General features: G+C 40.5%; 1 long non-coding RNA gene across 1 annotated transcript in view; it reads left to right on the top strand.

Moving 5' to 3' along the window:
* The window catches only part of LOC129533395 (uncharacterized), a 191,208-nt gene that overhangs the window by 17,144 nt on the left and 155,660 nt on the right, over nucleotides 1-18,404 (top strand). Inside the window, exon 2 of the long non-coding RNA XR_008679607.2 lies at nucleotides 11,009-11,148. This is a non-coding gene — a long non-coding RNA (uncharacterized lncRNA). The remainder of the gene's footprint in view (nucleotides 1-11,008; nucleotides 11,149-18,404) is intronic.

The following is an 18,404-nucleotide window of genomic DNA, read 5'->3' on the forward strand; positions in this document are numbered from 1 at the left end:
TTTACTTATTTACTGTCTGTCTCACTGACCAGACTTAAGCATCTGAGAATAAGAACCTTACATTTTTTGTTCACTGTTGGATCATCAGCTTCTAGAATAGTTGATTTGATATATACTTGTCAAATGAATGAATGAAAAAATCCTTTCTCTTAGGGACATCTGAAAAGCACCAGGCAACTAGTAGAGATGTAAATTAGTTCTGTTCTTTTTTTTTGGCCACTGACAAAACACCTTTCAAGATCATGATATTATAAGGGAAAAGGAAAGTTGGATTAAAAGTAACTATGCACTCCCTCCACTGCCCATCTAAGCTTCAATACACTATAATTTGTTTTCTTAAAGCTCCTTTCTAATCCTAGTCAATTATTTTTCATGCTTAAAGTTGTAAGTGGCCAGGATACATCTGTGTGGAGTTATGAATGGTTACAGAGAGTGGTGAGGGAAAAGAGGGTTAAACTGGTCAATTATTAATTTAAAAATGAGTATGAATGGTTTTATTTAGACTACCCTTTCCTTCTCTGCAATAACTGGGAGTACAAACCAACCAACCCTGACTTTAGAGTTAGAATTGGGGCTCTAGCCTTGGCTCTGTTACTCTTGGATGACCTTGAGAAGGTTGCTCTACCCCTCTAGATTTTGATTTATGTTCATTCCTCAGCTATAAGTTGAGCACTTACTAGGTAATGGTTGCCAATCTAGGTAACGGAGATACATTTGTGTGGAGTCAACAAAACAACCTGGAGTCTTTACCCTTATTAAGTTTACCTGGCCAGAGTTGGGGGTGGGTGGAATAGACAGTAAAAATGGAAACTAAGGTAAGAAAATTATGATAGCGATAAGTGCAATAGAATAAAAAGAGCTAGACAGGCACACAAAGGTAAAGGAATATGTTAACTGAGCAGGATGGGGAATTTCTCTCTTTGGAATCAACATAAAAATTCAGAGACTTGGGTGACACATAGTTAGTTACAAGGATTGAAAGAAGATCTCTCCAGGCAAGTTCAAAGCTTTGAAAGAAGAATGAGTTTCATTGATTTGAGGACCAAAATGAAGTCCAGTATGGCTGGCTGGTGCTTAGTGAATAGAAGAGAAAGCAGGAGATAAAGTTGACTGGGCCGGATCATGTAAAGCCTGCAGACAAGGTATCTGAATTGTTTTCTAGTGCAATGGGAAGTTAATCCATCTTTTCTTGCTAATTGATTACTCCTTTTAACCTATATCTCTTAACTTTGGAGTATCCCAGGGTCTGTGGAGCCCTCTCTTCTTATTTCTACCAAAGATCACACCCCAGGTGATCTCATCCAGTCCCCTGACTTTAAATACCATCTATATGCTGATAATTCCCAGATTTATACCCATAGAGCAACTTCTGCATTCTAGACCTGTGTATACAACTGCCTACTCAATGCTTTTACTTCATGTCTAAAAGGAAACTCAAACTTTACATGCAAAACTGAACCTCCTTCTGTCCCTACAAATCTACCTCACCAACAGTCTCCCCTGTCTTTGGGAAGGATGAGTCCATCTATTTAGTTTTTTTGAGCCAAAATACCTGCAGTCATTCTTGATGCCTCAGTTCCCAGACATCCACTCTGTCTACAAACTCTGTGGGTTCTGTCTTCAAATTATGTCTGGGGTCTGATTACCCATCACTTGCCACGAAGTTATTCCTTAGTTCAAACCCCATCATCTCTTGTTTGGATTATTGTACTAACCTCTCACCTTATCTTCCTGCTTTAACTTCCTTCACTCTATTATCAGCATGGCAACCAGAGTGTTCCTTTACAAATGTAAGTCAGATCATGCTGGCTTTTAATCTATGTTTTTAATCAGTACAGTCCAAAGTCTTCTCATCTCACTCAGAGCAAAGGCCAAGCCCTCACAATGTCTTACCTGGTGTTTCCTTGCTGTTTCTTGAACGTGCCAGGCATGCTTCTGCTTCCAGGCCCTTGTCCTGGCTGTTTCCTCAGTCTAAAGAGCTTTCCCCAGATATTCACATGGCTCATTCCCTTACTTGCTCAATTCATTGCTCAAACACAACCTTCTGCTTGAGACTGTTCCTGACTGCCCATATAAAAATTGCACCCCCGGCACTAGCCACTTTGTTTATCTTCAGCATCCCTAAGTAGGACTTATACTCCCCAAGGTCAGGCATTTTTGTTTGGTTTCTTCACTGCTATATTTCTAACAGCTAGAACAGTGCCTAGCACATAAGGCAGCTCCATAAATGCTGAATGTTGACAAACGAGAAGGTTTCAAACTGGGGAATGATATGACATATTTTATGAAGATTGTTTGGCTATATATGATGTGTGGACTGCAGGGGAGACTGGGAGGGAGCAGGGACATCCCTTAATGACTGTTGTGGTAGTTAAGGAGTGAGATGATAGTAGCATATTCTAAGATGTTATGGGGAAGCTGCTGAGAAATAGCTAGGTTTGGAATATACAGTTGGCCCCCTGTATCCATGGATTCTGCATCCGTAGATTCAACCAATCACACATTGAAAATATTCAGAAAAAAATTGTGTCTCTACTGAAAAACTTGTTATTATTTTTTGGTCATTATTCTCTAAACATAGTATAACAACTTATTTACATGGCATCTACATTGTACTAAGTATTAGAAGTAGTCTAGAGGTAATTTAAAGTATCTGGGAGGATGTGCTTAGGTTATATGCAAATACTATTTTATTTTTATTATTTTAATAGGTTTTTGGGGAACAGGTGGTGTTTGGTTACGTGGCTAAGTTCTTCAGTGGTAATTTCCAAGATTTTGATGCATCTATCACCTAAGCAGTGTGTACTGTACCCAATGTGTAGTCTTTTATCCCTCACTCTCCACACACCCTTTCCTCCACATCCCCAAAATCCATTCATTGTATCATTCTTATGCCTTTGCATCCTCATAGCTTAGCTCCCACTTATGAGTGAGAACATATGTTTGGTTTTCCATTCTTGAGTTACTTCACTTAGAATAATGGTTTCCAACTCCATCTATGTTGCTGCAAATGCCATTATTTTGTTCCTTTTTATGGCTGAGTAGTATTCCATGGTGTGTGTGTGTATGTATATGTATGTGTGTGTGTGTGTGTATATGTATGTATGTGTGTGTGTGTGTATACATATATCACATTTTCCTTATCCACTTGTTGATTGATAGACATATGAGCTGGTTCCATAGTTTTGGAATTACAAATTATGCAACTATAAACATGCGTATGCAAGTATCTTTTTCGTGCAATGACTTCTTTGCCTTTGGTTAGATACTCAGTAGTGGGATTGCTGGAACAAATGGTATATCTACTTTTAGTTCTTCAAGAAATCTCCACACTGTTTTCTATAGTGGTTGTATCACTTTACATTCCCATCAACAGTGTAAAAGTGTTCCCTTTTCACCACATCCACGCCCACATCTATTATTTTTTGATTTTTTGATTATGGCCATTCTTGCAGGAGTAAGGTGGTATCACATTGTGGTTTGATTTGCAGTTCCCTGATCATTAGCAATGCTGAACATTTTTTCATATGTGTGTTGGTCATTTGTATATCTTCTTTTGCAAACTGTTTATTCAGGTCCTTAGCCCACTTTTTGATGGGATTATTTGTTTTTTCTTGCTGTTTTGTTTGAGTTCTTTGTAGGTTCTAGATAATAGTCCTTTCTCAGATGCATAGTTTGCGAAGGTTTACTCCCACTCTGTGGGGTGTCTGTTTACTCTGCTGACTGTTCTTTTGCTGTGCAAAAGCTCTTTAGTTTAATTAAATCCCACCTATTTATCTTTTTTTTTGTTGCATTTGCTTTTGGGTTCTGGGTCAAGAAGTCTTTGCGTAAGCTGATATCTAGAAGGGTTTTTCCAATGTTATCTTCTAGGATTTTTATGGTTTCAGGTCTTAGATTTTAGTCTTTGATCCATCTTGAGTTGACTTTTTTTTTATATAAGGTGAGAGATGAGGATCCAGTTTCATTCTTCTACATGTGGCTAGCCAATTGTCCCAGCACCATTTGGTAAATAGGTTTTCCTTTCCCCAACTTATGTTTTTGTTTGCTTTGTCAAAGATCAGTTAGCTGTAAGTATTTGAGTTTATTTCTGGGTTCTCTATTCTGTTCCATGGGTCTGTGTGCCTATTTTTTATACCAGTGTCATGCTGTTTTGGTGACTATAGCCTTATAGTATAGTTTGAAGTCAGGTAGTGTGATGGGTCCAGATTTGTTCTTTTTGTTTAGTCTTGCTTTGGCTATGTGGGCTCTGCTTTTGTTCCATATGAATTGTAGGATTGTTTTTTCTAGTTCTGTGAAGAATGATGGTGGTATTTTGATGATAATTGCATTGAATTTGTACATTGTTTTTGGCAATATGGTCATTTTCACAATATTGATTCTACCCATCCATGAGCATAGGATGTCTTTCCATTTGTTTGTGTCATCGATGATTTCTTTCAACAGTGTTTTATAGTTTTCTTTGTAGAGGACTTTTACCTCCTTGGTTAGGTATATTCCTAAGTGTTTTATTTTATTTTATTTTTTGCAGCTATTGTGAAAGGGGTTGAGTTCTTGATTAGATTCTCAGCTTGGTCTCTGTTGGTGGATAGCAGTGCTACTGATTTGTGTACATTAATTTTGTATCCAGAAACTTTACTGAATTCATTTATCAGATCTATTAACAGAAGCTTCTTGGATGAGTCTTTAGGATTTTCTAGGTATATGATCATAGCATTGGCAAACAGTGACAGGTTGACTTCCTCTTTACCAATTTGAATGCCCTTTATTTCTTTCTCGTGTCTGATTGCTCTGGTTAGGACTTCCAGTACTATGTTGAATAGAAGTGGTAAAAGTGGGCATCTTTATCTTGTTCCCATTCTCAGGGAGAATGCTTTCAACTGTTCCCCATTCAGTATAATGTTGCCTGTGGGATTGTCATAAATGGCTTTTATTATTTATGGTATGTCCCTTGTATGCCAATTTTGCTGAGTTTTAATCATAAAGGATGCTGGATTTTGTGAAATGCTTTTCCTGCATCTATTGAGATGATCATGTGATTTTTATTTTTAATTCTGTTTATGTAGTGTATGACATTTATTAATTTGCTTATGTTAAACCATCCCTTCATTCTTGGTATGAAACCCACTTGATCATGGTGGATTATCTTTTTGATATACTGTTGGGTTCAGTAAGCTAGTATTTTTGTTGAGGATTTTTACATCTATGTTCATCACGGATATTGATGTGTAGTTTTCTTTCTTGTTATGCCCATTTCTGGTTTTGCTATTAGGGTGATACTGCCTTCACAGAATGATTTAGGGAGGATTCTCTTTCTCTACCTTTGGAAATAGTGTCAATAGGATTGGTACAGATTCTTCTATGAATGTCTGATAGAATTCACCTGTGAAGACATCTGGTCTTGGACTTTTTTTTCTTGGTAATTATTTTTATTACCATTCAATTTTGCTGCTTGTTATTGGTCTGTTCAGAGTTTCTTTTTCTTCCTGGTTTAGTCTAGGAGGGTTGTATATCTCCAGAAATTTATTCATCTCCTCTAGGTTTTCTAGTTTGTGTGCATAAAGGTATTCATAGTAGTCTTGAATGATCTTTTGTATTTCTTTGCTATCAGTTGTAATATCTCTTGTTTCATTTCTAATTTGAGCTTATTTGGATCTTCTCTCTTCTTTTCTTGGTTAATTTCACTAATAGTCTATCAATTTTATCTTTTCAAAGAACCAGCTTTTTGTTTCATTTATCTTTCGTATTTTGTTTCAATTTCATTTAGTCCTGCTCTGTTCTTTGTTATTTCTTTTCTTCTGGGTTTGGGTTTGCTTTGTTCTTATTTCTCTAGTTTCTTGAGGTGTGACCTTAGATTGTTCATTTGTACTTTTTCAAAAATTTTTATGTAGGCATTCAATGCTATGAACTTTCCTCTTAGCACTGCTTTTGCTGTATCTCAGAGGTTTTGATAGGTTTTATCACTATTATTGTTCAGTTCAAATAATTGTTAAATTTCCACCTTGATTTTATTGACCCAATGATCATTCAGGAGAAAGATATTTAATTTCTTTGTATTTACATGGTTTTGAGGGTTCCTTTTGGAGTTGATTTCCAATTTTATTCCACTGTGGTCTCAGAGAGTACTTGATATAATTTTGATTTTCTTAAATTTATTGAGACTTGTTTTGTGGCCTATCATATGGTCTACCTTGGAGAATGTTCTAAGTGCTAATGAATAGATTCTATGTTCTGCAGTTGTTGGGTAGAATGTTCTGTAAATATCTGGTAAGTCTGTTTGTTCTAGGGTATAGTTTAAGTCCATTGTTTCTTTGTTGAGTTTCTGTCTTGATTCTCTGTCTAGTGCTGTCAGTGGAGTATTGAAGTCCCCCACTGTTGTGTTGCCATTTATCTCATTTCTTAGGTCTAGTAGTAATTGTTTTATAAACTTGTGAGCACCAGTGTTAGGTACATATATATTTAGGATTGTTATATTTTCCTGTTGGACTAGTCCTTGTGTCATTATATAATGTCCCTGTTTGTCTTTTTTAACTGTTGTTGCTTTAAAGTCTGTTTTGTCTAACGATAGCTACTCCTGCTTGCTTTTGGTGTTCATTTACATGGAATATCTTTTTCTACCCCTTTACCTTAAGTTTATGTGAGTCCTTATGTGTCAGGTGAGTTTCTTGAAGACAGCAGATACTTGGTAGGTGAATTCTTATCCATTCTTCCATTCTGTATCTTTTAAGTGGAGCGTTTAGGCCATTTACCCTCATCGTTAGTATTGAGATATGAGGTACTATTCTGTTTATCATGTTAGTTGTTGCCTGAATAACTTGGGTCTTTTTTTTTTCATTTTGTTATTGTTCTACAGGTCCTGTAAGATTTGTGCTTTAAGGAGGTTTTATTTTGGTGTATTTCAAGGATTTGTTTCAAGATTTAGAGTTCCTTTTAGCAGTGCCTGTAGTACTGGTGTGGTAGTTGGTGAATTCTCTCAGCATTTGTTTGTCTGAAAAGGACTGTATCTTTCCTTTATTTATGAAGCTTAATTTTGCTGGATACAAAATTCTTGGCTGATAATCATTTTGTTTAAAGAGGCAAAATATAAGACACCAATCCCTTCTAGCTTGTAGAGTTTCTGCTGAGAAATCTGCTGTTGATTTGATAGATTTTCCTTTGTAGGTTACCTGATGCTTTTGCCTGAATAAGTACTTCGGTTTCTTAGGTGGTAGGTGGGACCATAGAGCTCACAAGAGATTGTGTCCTTTGTCTTTGGCTACTTGGGGCTGGTAGAGAAAGACCATCAGGTAGAAGCAGGGTTAGGCATGTCTGAGCTCAGACTTTCCTTGGGCGGCACTTGCTGTGGCTGCTGTTGTGGATCGGGAGGTAGTTCTCAGGCTGATGGAGTTACATTCCCAGGGGGATTATGGCTGCATCACACAGGTCACCAGCGAAGTAGGGGAAAGCCGGCAGTGACAGGTCTCACCCAGCTCCCATGCAGCCTAAAAGGCTAGTCTCACTCGCACTGTGCCACAACCCCCCCGCCCCCCACCCGCCCCTCCCCGCCCCTGCCTCAACAGCACTGAGTTCCACCCCCAACAACAGCACTGAGTTTATTTCCAGGCAGTCAGTGAGCAGGGCTGAGAACTTGCCCTCAAGCTACAAGCCTCCCTGCTGAGAAAGCAAGCAGGGCTTTCAGATTTTACGCCTTCCTGCCTGTGGTAGCTTCTGTGCCGGTATCTGCACTCCTGGTTTGCCTCCTGCCCTGGATTCTGTCCGGGGAATCTTTGCATATGGTCAAAATTGTTACAAAGTTCAGCTGGAAGTTTTCTTCTCCCTGTGGTCTTTCCCCAATTCCACTGGCAGCCCTCCCCAAGGAACTGTGAGAGACAGTCAGGAATGGCTTTTCTGGGGACTGAGAGCGCCCACAGGGCTTTTCCTGCTGCTTCCTCTACGCCTATATTTTGCTCAGTTCTCTAAATTCATCTCACCTCCACATAAGGTCAAATGCTTCTCCTGTCATCTGGACCTTCAGGTTCCCCATTGAGGATGTGTGTTCGAGGGCAGACATTCCTCCTCTCACACTCTGGTCACTCACAGTTTTTTGGCTGTCTCACCGAGCTTGCAGTGGCGCACCCCTTCCTTCAGAGGGTCTGTGGATTCTCTCAGCTTTCCTGGTATGTTCCCACAGTAGTTCTTGGAGCAAAAGTTTACAATGTGAGTCTACACACACTGTTCTGTCTGTCTGAGTGGGAGCTTCAAGTTAGTCCTGCCTTTTGTCTGCCATTTTTATTTTTATTTTTTTGAAACAGTGTCTTGCTGTGTCACCCAGGCTGGAGTGCAGTGGCATAATCACAGCTCACTACAGCCTTGGCCTTCCAGGGTCAAGTGATCCTCCTACTTCAGCCTCTCGAGTAGCTGGGACTAGAGGAGTGCACAATAATGCTTGGCTTGGTTTTGTCATGTTGCCCAGGCTGGTCCCAAACTCCTGAGCTCAAGTCACCTGCCCACCTCAACCTCCCAAAGTGCTAGGGTTACAGGCTTGAGCCACCTCACCTGACCTCTCTGCCATTTTATATCAAGGCCTTGAGCATCTGTGGATTGGATTTTATATCTGAGGGAGGTCTTAGAACCAATCCCCTGTGGTTACTGAGGGAAGGATCTATTTTGACAGAACTGACAAGACTGGCTGATGGATTAAATGTAGATTGATAATGAGGAATCAAGAATGAATTTTAGATTTTTTAATCTAAACAATTAGATGATGGTACCATTATTTAAGATGAGGAAAATGGGGGATGGGCTGGCTTTTATTTATTCATTTGTTTGAAGGTAGAGTTAAGATTTCTTTGGGGGCATATTCAGGGTCCTTTGAAGTATTTATTTATTTTGGATTAAACACCTAGACTAAGCAAAAAGTTGGATATGTAAATCTAGAGCTCATGGGTGAGGTCTGGGCTGCAAATATAAATTTGGTAATATTAACATGTCTGAAATAAAGGAAATTAGATGAGTATGTCATCCTCTGCTCTGGAGTTTATGTTCTTAGGAGTAAAGGTGGAGGAATGGGGGCAAAGGATACCCAAGTAAAAAGTAAAGTGACAGAGAAGTGGCATAATTAATCAGGGACCAATCTATAGAGCACTCACAATGTATGCACTGTGCTTGGTGCTGGTATTCCTGCGGTAAAAAAGATGAATGCAATCCTTCCCCTGAGGGAATTTACCAGTTATAAAGCAGTCTACTTCTATTACAAAAGCTAATAGGATTATAAGGGAAAGAAAGCTCTATCGTTTATTTTGATAGAATGAGTGGATTTTTCCCCACCCTCCTGTGTTTGAGAATCCTAATTATTAAGTTTGGAGTGGGTCCCAAATTTAACTTGGCATAGATGCATGTGAATATACAATAATTATAGCCAGGGTGAGGGTTGCATTCAAGTAAATGCTACAAAATCCTTGAGCTATCCAGGTCTCCCTTTGGTCGAGGTCGTGGTATGGAGCAATTGTCCATTATTTCTAATTCTCTGTGGATAAAGAAGAAATAAACATTTATTGAGCTCTTAGTGTGTGTTATGTACTTAATACCATTTACCTACATTAATTGAGCCCTCCCTGTAATGTATGAAGTAGGTGGCATTATCCCTATTTTGCAGGCCAGAAAACTGAGGCCAAGGAGGGTTAATAACTGTTCTAATGTCAAAAAGTGAGGCACTGGCAGATCCAGTACTCACCCTGAGGTCTGATGTAATTTCATGCTCTTTCTTTTTTTTTTTTTTTTTTTTTTTGAGACGGAGTCTCGCTCTGTCACCCAGCCTGGAGTGCAGTGGCGCGATCTCCGCTCACTGCAAGCTCCGCCTCCCGGGTTCACGCCATTCTCCTGCCTCAGCCTCCCGAGTAGCTGGGACTACAGGCGCCCGCCACCACGCCCGGCTAAGTTTTTTGTATTTTTAGTAGAGACGGGGTTTCACCATGTTAGCCAGGATGGTCTCGATCTCCTGACCTCGTGATCCGCCCGCCTCGGCCTCCCAAAGTGCTGGGATTACAGGCGTGAGCCACCGCGCCCAGCCCATGCTCTTTCAACTCTAAAGCCTAAAGGAACACAAAATAAACTTAGTATTTCTTTCACATTATAGTATGTACTTAAATTCATCTTACTTTTCCTTCCCAGTCTGCTTTTCCTTGGGCTAAACAACTTCAGTTCTTTCAAATAATCTACGTGTTACATATTAACTGTTACAGTGCTTGGCATAGTACCTGGCACACAGTCAGTGCTTTACAATTGCTAGCGAATATGATTCTGCCATGTGGCAGCTAAAGAAATGAGTCTTACAGAAGCAAAGGGGCTTATCCATTGTCTTACACCTAATCATCTGCTCTGCTTCCAAGTTCTAGCCACATTTTACTTCTATCAGTTTTTGTTTCTTGAATGCAGTTCAACTAGAATAAGGCCATCCCTTTCCCCTCCTATATTTAGGCCTCTATACTCCTTTTAATATGGTTTCAATTGACTTGGCCTTCAGGGAACTCTCCTTGTGCCCAAGGGTGTGTCTTCTCCTTTGGTTTAAGGCAGCAGTTTGTTTATTCATTCACTTTCTGAAACTGGAGCTGGCTGGCTGGCAGAATTTAATCAGAAGATTGTGTAACCACGGCAAGAAGCTGCCCAAATCCATAACTGTAATGAGAGAATGGGAGACAGGAGAATTGGATTAAAAGGCAGCTCGCTTTGCAAAGAAGGAAACTTCAACTTTTCCTCCCTTTCACCTCTTATTACCCACCTATGAGAAGAAGGATGAAAACCAAAAGTAAAATTGTGAAGTGAGGTCAGCTCTGAGTGACCCCAGGGAATTTCTAAAGTGATGGGGTTCATTAGACATGTGGAAGTATATCCTGTTCGGTAGGGTCTCTATAAAAAGAGATGGGTATTACTATTCATCCGTCTCTCCATCCCTCTACCTACCATCAATTCAACAATTCTAACAATCAAGTCAACATGTTTGTCTCTAACTTCTCTACCCTCTAATCCATGACAGACCTATCTTCCTCCCCCAAACCCACCATCCAAGCTTCAGCAACATCAGTCCAACTAGGAGAAAACTTCAGTGTGACCTACATGGTTCTGTGTGAGCCAGAGATTGCTGTGGACTTTAGCTGGGGATATCCAGGGCAGAAGGTAAGCAGCAGGTAATGGAGGCTGTGTATATGTGTGTACGTGGTAGTGGAGTGTTGGGGCAGGGAGGTGGGAGTGAGGGATTAGTTAGGGCCATGAGATTACAGAGAAGTGGAATCGAGAGATGTTTATGTCTAAGGCTCCCTGAGAAGAACCCCAATTCCTCCTTGTTTAACCCCCCTACTGTTGTGCATGAGATTTCTCTGCTTGGCATTCATTGCTTTACCATAACAATCACAACAATATGTATACAGCACTTAGGAATATGAAGTGATTTTCACATCTACCTTATTATTTGAATCATAACAGAAATTCTGTGAATGCTACAGAGTAAGAAAAGGTGGTTTAATGCAGGGGTTTTGAGCAAAAGTTTGGAGTTGAGAAGACCAACTTGACAGCCAGGCATGGTGGCACATGCCTGCAATCCCAGCTACTCAGGAGGCTGACGTGGGAGGATTGCTTGAACCTAGGAGTTTGAGACCAGCCTGGATAGCATAAGCATAGTGAGACCCCCATCTCAAAAAAAAAAAAAAAAAAAGATGGCCAATTTGTTATGGGGCTTTGCCATGGTGTTAAACCTCCCCAAGTTGTGGTTTTCTCGTCTGTAAATTAGGTAACATGGTACAAATAGATTAGGGCATTTGTGAAGATTAAATAGCAATAAAAACAATAGTGCCTGCCATATATTACATACTCAATACATGTTTGCTATTATTATCTCCATTTGATGGATGAAAAAACTGAGAATCAGACTTGTCTGATGCTGCCAGAGCTCCCTGCCATATATTACATACTCAATACATGTTTGCTATTATTATCTCCATTTGATGGATGAAAAAACTGAGAATCAGACTTGTCTGATGCTGCCAGAGCTGGACTGGAGCCCGGATCTCCTGACTTCCAGCTGGCTCTGGCCGTTCCAGCCCATGGAATCAGCATCATTGCATCTCCCCTCACAGTAAGGACAGTGCCACTGGGGTGAAGATACTTTTAAGTTGACAGGGAAAATAAGCCTTATTTTTTTTTTTTTTTTTTCCAAATCAGGATTTACTTCAGGGTCATTAAAACGCTGCTATGGTTTGTAAGGTTTGTTGGAGTTTCTAAGTATATTTTAATTGCTAAACCTTGCTTGAGGCTCTAGGGCAAAGGTGTTTGGGGTCCTTTGTTTTAAACAAGATGAATAAACAAGGAGGAACATGATAATCACTGAAGAGGTTGGACTGGCTGGGTGCTGTGGTCCTTTAAGCACAGACACTTTGAGTCTTACTGCTCATCCGTCACTTCCCATCACAAGCCTGGTGGGAAATTGGCTAAGTACCCAAGCCATACCTCTATGCCTTCTAGATTTGTATTCCCCTAACCTTCCAAGGAAGAAAGTGGATCTTGGGGCAAGGTGGCAAGCTGGCTTTTGTGAGAAGCTTTTAGACTATGCTCGCTTCAGGGTAGGATCCTTTTAGGAGGAAGTAGACAAACTGGAGTGTCTTGGCCAAGATCACCCAGAAAGTTGAAGAGGCAAGGCTAGAAGTCAGGTTTCTTAATTCCCAGGTTAGTGTGCTATCTGCCAAACCATACAAGTACCCCTAAAAGCCTGAAAAGAGTCTCTGAATGTGTGCATGAGTGCGTGCGTGGATGCAGGTATGTGTGGAGGGGTACAGGAAAGGGAGAAGACTATCATACTGCATGCCCTCTCCTGTTCTTCTTTCCAACATATGTGTGCTCGAAGGACAGCTTTGGGACAGGATCTACATTCCTAAAGAGTATCAGTTTGAGGCTTGTGTACACAGAGAGGTGGAGCATCTCCACCACATCCCCTAGGAATCTGCCACCCAATATGTGGTCTTAGAACCTACGGCAGCTGCGGCACCTGGGAGCTTGGTAGAAATGCAACATCTTGGGCTACAACCTGGACCTACCGAATGTGAATCTGCATTTTAACAAGATGCAGATGTGATTTGTAGGCATATTCAAGCTTGAGAACCACAAACTAAGAGATGATAGAAACTCATAGGCTGGCAATATATGTCTGGACTGTAGATTGCCAACCTCTGGTCTGGATGGGAAAAGAATGATGAGTTTGTCTCATGTGCAGCTTTGATTCAGTGGTAAATTCTTGGATCACTGCGCTGAGAAATATTGATGGAATTATTTTCATGTTCAATTAGTGATACCTGCCATAGATTTGGAATGGAGAATAGGCTCTTATGGGCTAGGTAGTCACCATCACTGAATGAGACTGCCTAGAAAGCTCTCCCAGCTCTGAAATTCTCTAACTTTCATGCTGGCAAACTACTCTTGGGCTGGAGGCTGGGTGATGCCTTCTGGAAGTTGTGCTGGTTCTGCCCTTAGCTAGCTCTGTGATCTTTGGGAAAGTCTCTTACATTCTTGGAGCCTCAAATACCATGTCTGCCCCCGATCTAGGTTTACTGGGAAGCCTAAATAAGATAGGGAATATCAAACAGATCTGTGGACCAAAATAGGTTGTAGAAATAAAAAGTTTTTTATGTAACGATGAGGAGAATGAAGACAATTAAACAGGCTCAAAGAATATCTGTGGCATTCCTAGAATGTAGAGAATTAATGGCCAAATCAGAGTCAGAATTCAAATTTCCCAACTCCCGGGTGGATTGACTGTGTCTTGGGATTAGTTCTACATTCCATACCTAAACACTTGAAAAAGGAAATCATATAAACGAACACATCCAAATTTAGTGATGGTGATGTGGTAACTGCTAATATCTATCGTGTATGTATGTTGCGCCAGGAACAAAACATAAAGTTTGTAACATGTATGATCTCTTTTAGTTCTCACGTCGACCCTCTGAAGTGGGTATTGTGTATATTCCCAGTGTACGGGAAGAAACTGAGGCTTAGACTGTGACTTTTCATTGAACATCTTGCTTTTTAATGTGGGATAATGTCTTACATCAAAGGGTTACAGTTATAATGGTGGAAATTCAGGCCTCAAGATAAGCCAGTTGAATGGGGGGAAGGAAAGGTACTTTTTGGGTAGAAGCAGATTGGCATATTCCAGTGCTCCTGAAATTGCGCCAGAAAGTGGTGGCAGGTTCTGCCAAGAAGGTGTGGCGTGAGCTGAGTTTGTCACCTTGTAGCAGTATGTGCTGCCCTGGCCCCTTTCAGGCTGAAGATACTGTAGCTGGCAGTCCTAGTGTGGGGAAGTGCCAAGTCAAGTTGGAAGGCAAGACTTTTAGACAAGATGACCAGCAAAGGTGCGGCCACAGAGCTGGGCTCGACCAGACTGCTGGGCTCCGTGTTTATAGCACGGAGCCCATCTCCAAATTAAATCTCCTGGACTTGTCACTTGGGGTAAGGTGAGGGAGAGCAAATCAACAGAACACAGAAGCAAGGGAACATGAGCCCTTTTCCTAATCTCAATAGCTGGAGGCCCAAGGAATCCCGAGAACATTAGTTCTAAGTTTAACCAGTAGGGTCCATAAAGAAGTTTTCTCCCACCATTAAGCAAAATGGTATAGTGGGGAAGTGTTTGGGTATAGTGATCAAGGCAGTTCAAGTCCTCTGCCGCCATTTGCTAGCTGCGTGATGGTGGGCAAGTTTATTAGTCTTTAAACCTCAATTTTCTCATCTGTAACATAGAGACAAGAATGGAACCTGCCTCAAAGATGTGTCAGGGAGGTTCAGTAAGATCATGCATTTAAATTCATCACAGTGCCTGACACAGTAAATATTCAAAACATTGATGGCTTTGAACAAAGTTATTATTGTTAGCATCATTATCATCATCCTGATTGTTAGGGTATGAGGGTCTAATAAATCGTAACTCTTTGGCTGGAGTTCTGTGTCAGAAATCTGCATTAAGAAATAAGACAAAGGAATAAATCAGAAGTGAGATCAAAATGCCACTTTTATTACTGGAAAGCTAACACTGGAGGATGTAGCCTGAATGGACAGAATAACAAAGCCCTGCTACTCCATCCTGGCCGGCACAAGCTCCTTTCTTGGGAAAACCTACTTCTGTACAATTCACTGCCAAGACGATGGGTGTGAGTTCTCTGTAGGTCACCTGGCCCAGTAAGGAAGAGAAACAATTGTAGAGCTTTGTATACCTGTCCTCAAATCCTTATTTATAAGCTCCTGTCTGCAAAGAGTGCAGAGATCAGGGGTGTGGGGAGGGTTGAGATGGGGCAAAAGAGGCTGGGGAAAGGTTTAGATTTTATAACAAGGAAGACTGCTCCGAGTAAAAGGAAATATCAGGAGTGAGCAGGAAGAGCTTCTTCTAACCTTTATATGTTACTGTGTAACAAAAACAGTGGCGTACTTAGCGTATTTGACATTTGGAGAAGATCATTTAACATTGCCTCCCTCAATTAGACAACAGAATTATTTTCAGAAATAACTATATAACGATCAGAAACAACCTTTGGTTTTAAAACAATCAACACATCAGAATCATTCATTTTACTTATTTACTTATTTTTTAGAGACAGGAGATCTCACTCTGTCATCTAGGCTGGAGTTCAGTGCTGTAACCTCAGCTCACTGCAGCCTTGAGCTTCTGAGATCAAGCGATCCTCCAGCCTCAGCCTCCTGAGAAGTTGGGATTACAGGTTGCTTACCACCATGCCTGGTTAGAATTCATTTTATTTTTAAAGGTGTTATTCAAACTCAGTAATAGTTGACATCTGCACTAAATTTTTCACTTACCAAACAAAGATGCTATACTTTACATTTTGTACCTGTCTCAGTGTTTTACATTTTAAACCAAAATAGAAACATTAAGTGATTCCATAGAATGACAGAACTGAATGATCTCAACTTCTGTTTTCCCTGCTTTACAATCACTGTGCTATCCTTGTTTATTCCAAATCTACTGTTTAAATGCTGGAATATGTAGTGCAACAGGGGCTGGAGGCAGGAACCAGGCCCAAATTTCAAACTGTCACAAACTTTCTATTGAAATTAATCTGTGGGGCTGAGCCTAAACATTTCAAACTTATTTATATATTATCAAAGTTCCATAGTAACCTCAGCAATTATTTTGATCTTAGACCAACCAAGATTTTTGAGGGAGGAAGGAGGCATATTTTATCACTGGCATTGTTTAGGATTTCAGGTACCTGGTAATAATAAAAAGCAGATGCTTTTTGATCATTTTAAAAATTACTGGCTGGGCGTGGTGGCTCATGCCTATAATCCCAGCACTTTGGGAGGCCAAGGTGGGTGGATCACCTGAGTCAGGAGTTTGAGACCAGACTGGCCAACATGGTGAAACCCCATCTCTACTAAAAATACAAAAATTAGCCAGGCGTGGTGGCTCACATCTACAATCCCAGCTACTTGGGAGGCTGAGGCAGGAGAATTGCCTGAACATGGGAGGCAGAGGTTGCAGTGAGCTGAGATTGTGCCATTGTACTCCAGCCTGGGCAAGACTGAGCAAGATTCTGTCTCAAAAATAAATAAATAAATAAATAAATAAATAAATAAATAAATGATAAATAAATTCAAAATCCTCTACAGACAATGCACGTCCTTATTGCCCATATATCTGGGACAGATTGCATCCCTTTTTTGTCTCCTGTTATGCCACTGAGTAAATACTATGCAGGGCTGGGAATCAGGATTTCTGGGTCCTAGACTTATTTTTGCAATTCTCAGTTTCTAATTGGGCAACTCTCATTTCCTCTCTGGGCCTCAGTGCTCCTAACTGTAAACTGAGGGGGCTGACCTGGGTCATCTCTAAAAATTTCTTTTCTGCTCTGAACTCTGCTTTGAGAAGTCATCTTTCACCAGAGAGAGGGTAGACTGGAAAATGCATTTGAAATCTGAATCTGTCTCTGTTTGGGGAGTGATGCTGATTTATGGGGACCAGTCAGTGAAGGGAGATCATGTGCTTTTGATTTATACCAGAGGCATGATGTGCTCGGGCTTACGTAGTTCTGAAGGAGCTGAGAATAAAATAAGAGGAAGTTTCAGGGTTGGCTGCACTTGACAGGAAGAGGAGGAAACTATGAGCCAGTGGCGGTGTTGATGGTGATGATGGTGCTAGCAAACATTTATTGAACACTTATTATATGCTAGGCATGAAATCTTCATAATGTCATCATGATGAAGATAACCACTATTTATCACCAGTTTGCAGATAAAGAAATTGGAGCTGTGCTCAAGGTCACATAGTTGGTAAATGGCAGTTGTGGGGTTTGAATCCAGGTTGTCTGACTCTAGACTCTGTATTTTAACCACTGCGGTAGAAGGCTGGGATGTGAGTAGTTGTTTCCCCTAGACAGTGTCTCTGCTGTGGGCTGGCCATATCCAGGGAAGGGGGTTACTGGGTCCTGGCATTACAGAAAGGGCCTAGGAGGCTCTGTTAAAGCAGAGTTTGGCTTGGTTTCAGAGCTTTCCTGTTTCTGGCACATTGTAAAACCACTAATTGTTAATGTTCTGAGGGGGGCTTTGAATCTCTGATTTACCTTCCTCTTCTTTGAGGCTATAGAGACTGAAGTTTCAAGGAGGGCAAGTGACTTATTTAAGGTGACCCAGATTTAGGGGCAGGTTCGGAACCAGGATTTCCTCAACTCGTCCTGCCTTGACAGGCAAAGTCTGGCCTGGCTTCTTCCCATAATCTCCACCTTTGCTCTTGGGGTTCCCAGGCCACATTTTTCTAGGAATTATCTGGGTCTGGCACTTAGCTACCTCCACTGTTAAGTGCTGGGTTAAACAGAGAGATGACATTCAACCCCTTCTCATCCCACCGCAGGGATCTTTTGTCCATGGGTGAACTCTATTGTTCTTGTACTGAGTTTCACAATGATTTTGAAATTTAATGATTCTATGAAGCATTATTTCCTCCTGTAAAGAACCCAAGAGGCTTGTATTACACATTACTGTTCCATTCATTAGAGTACAAGCTTTCTCTGCTAGGCACTGGAGTCATAGACAGACATAGTCCCTGCTTTTATGAAGCTTATAGTCTAGTGCAAGACAAATGTTAAATAAGCCACAAAATAGTTAGTTAATTACCCTTGTTGTTATTTAATTTGTATTTGCATATGAGGGTATGGAGATTTTTTTCCCCTAAATATGTGCAGTCTAAAAAGAGCTATGAGCTCTTTTCTAATCTTAGCTTTTCTCTGAAATCTTATATTTCATTTTTATTATATCTCACTTGGTTTAAAAAATGTGGCATATTTTACAGTACATTGTCAAAAATGTCACATTGTTCTTTATCCCAAACAAATGAAATTTACCTTGCAACCAAGTCTCTCTTTCTGAAATAGCTACAGATC

The sequence above is a fragment of the Gorilla gorilla genome, chromosome 4 (genome assembly GCF_029281585.2).
Source record: "Gorilla gorilla gorilla isolate KB3781 chromosome 4, NHGRI_mGorGor1-v2.1_pri, whole genome shotgun sequence".
Classification (NCBI taxonomy): domain Eukaryota; kingdom Metazoa; phylum Chordata; class Mammalia; order Primates; family Hominidae; genus Gorilla; species Gorilla gorilla.